The sequence below is a fragment of the Alosa alosa genome, chromosome 15, assembly GCF_017589495.1.
Source record: "Alosa alosa isolate M-15738 ecotype Scorff River chromosome 15, AALO_Geno_1.1, whole genome shotgun sequence".
Taxonomy (NCBI): domain Eukaryota; kingdom Metazoa; phylum Chordata; class Actinopteri; order Clupeiformes; family Clupeidae; genus Alosa; species Alosa alosa.
In genome coordinates, this window is record NC_063203.1 from 23,891,594 (window position 1) to 23,894,093 (window position 2,500).

General features: G+C 41.3%; 1 protein-coding gene across 1 annotated transcript in view; it reads left to right on the forward strand.

Moving 5' to 3' along the window:
• Window positions 1-2,500, forward strand: part of npas1 (neuronal PAS domain protein 1) — a gene marked incomplete at its 3' end in the record, with an annotated part of 52,127 nt that overhangs the window by 15,307 nt on the left and 34,320 nt on the right.

The window sequence follows — 2,500 nt, forward strand, 5'->3', positions numbered from 1 at the left end:
GTGTGTGTGTGTTTGTGTACCAGATGAGATTCTGATCTGCACCACAGTAGAGGCAGCCGGAGGTGTGTGTGTGTGTGTGTGTGTGTGTGTGTGTGTGTGTGTGTGTGTGTGTGTGTGTGTGTGTGTGTGTGTGTGTGTGTGTGTGTGTGTGTGTGTGTGTGTGTTTGTGTGTGCGTGTGCGTGCATGTGTGTGTGTGCGCATGTGTGAGTGTGTGTCTCTGATATAACTTGTCAGGGCCTGACAACTGACTAAATTAAGTAGCCTAGCCCGGGAGCGCACCTATGTTCCCTGGGTCCTATGTTCCCCACTTTGTATGGGACAGGGGAACATAGGACAACATGTTCCCCGCTTTGTATGGGACCGGGGAACATAGGACCATTTTGTAAAACCCTAACCATAACCCTAATCCTAACCCTAACCCCTAGCCCTAGCCTATAGAAACATTAGGCCTATATGTGATCCATTCTCCACAACAAAAACCAGTCGCACATGGCTCAATATTTGAGAAAGATTGTGGTTTCATGAAAGACCACAAAACAAGCTTTTAAATGATGCCAGATAAGTACAAAAAAAAATCATAAACAGAGGGATATGTATAAAGTTACAGTGTGACAGTTATCTGTAGCCTACCTTTGTTTCGGCACAGCTAGTCAATTGTATGTCAGTGGAGTTGCATTCACTGTCAGAAACTTTATGTAGATCTAATGTCCTGTGGCATTAGGCTATGTGCTTTTAAAAAGCTCCAACAAAATGTTTAATGTCTCTGCCATGGCTGATTTTGATCAGTTTGTCAAGTGCAAATGAAGTGTTGCTGCGCTGAAAAGTCTGTGTTCTGGTGACTAGCAATCTGGCCAAACTAATGCGATAGATTAGCTATTTATAACATTAGCTGTAATTCATCAGGTTTAGCATGAGTTTATGACTGAAATAATGGTGGCCTTATATGGATACGTGGATATCTTTAATTGGACGATACAAATGTTTACTAGAGGACAGATTGTAGGTCAGAGTCCTGCACGGGTCCATTTTTTTAGACCCACCCCCGCCCGCACCCGAGAAGTTTAGCACCAGATCCGACCCGTCACCTGTGGTGATATTAAAATTAAATCCGCACCCGCCTGGACCCATTAATATTTTGCCCGTTACCCGACCCGTGCCCGCGATAAATCACACACAAGCTAAAATCATTCAAATGAATGTGCTTTATTTTTTTCCTCGCACAATTGAAACTAACGTAAAGGGCTTACCTTTTTTTTTTACATTTTGCGTCAGGGATAAACCTTACAACAACGACACATAGCCCAAACCTTGCTGCATCAGAACATTATTCTACATAAAATGGACCTGTAATGAAACAAAGAGAACAAGAAAAAACAACCTGAGCTTGCCACTAGCCAACTTTACCTTGACTACATCCATTGTAGCCTACTCTCTTGCTCCAACTACTGAGGCGGTTATATTGTTTAATGTTTTCACACATAGATGCATCAAACAAATAATTCAAAAGTCGCGAGTACTGATGTGATGGGTCAAGTGTCGTATCGTTGACTAAAACACATATTTGCGATGTGGTAATGGTAATTTAGATATACAAATATTTCACATATTTTTCAATGATGTTTTATTTCTATACTGTTTTGGTTCTCATCATTATCCGCCCAAGAAGGAGTTCTTTTCCGCCCGCATACCCGCCCGTACATTTTAGGGGCGTCATCATTTACCCGTTTTAGCAACTTTTCTGCGGGTACCCGTTGGGGTATGCTCCCAACATAGACGTCTGTGGCTAGCGTAGCTTACATAGTCTCTGACCCTCCGCTGTTGTGCATTTCATTTAATGGCTGTCATCCTTCTGTTTAGTGCAGCAAAGTAGCCTATTCTAGTTTGTTTAGCTCTTGCCTACACATGATAATCCTCAAAATTCGTCAAATTTGTTTGCTGTAGCCTACTAGAACGAACCATGAAACAGTGTTACCTGGGTGACAGTCAATGAAATGTCTAATTAGGCTAATAGCGTAAAAATAGAGATGGCTCACGGCTAGCATGACAGTGGTAATTTACCATCTCAATAAAAGCATAGAAAGTTAACAAAACGTGAAGATATTATGATGAGCAAAATGCATAAATGTAATTCGATAGCCTATCACCTTCTCAAAACAGTGTAGCTGTCACATGGTTATGCTAAGGAGTCATGAAATGTGTTGTCATGCAAGCTGCAAGCAGTTAAGAGTAGCCTAATCTATTAATCTTAGGCTACAGGGTATGACTCCTGTGTTGTATCTAATCTGTAATCTATTATACTGACATCAAAAATGACTGTTTCTTTCTGCTCTTTTTTTTACTCTACCTCCCTCTATCACCCATTCTCCCTTTCTCTCTTACCTTGTCTTCTTTCTCTCCCTCTCTCTTACCTTCCTGTCTGTCTTTCTCTGCTTTTACCACAACAAATTCTCTTCTCACTTCTCTTCCATCTCTCTTTTTCATCTCTCTCTCTGTCACTTT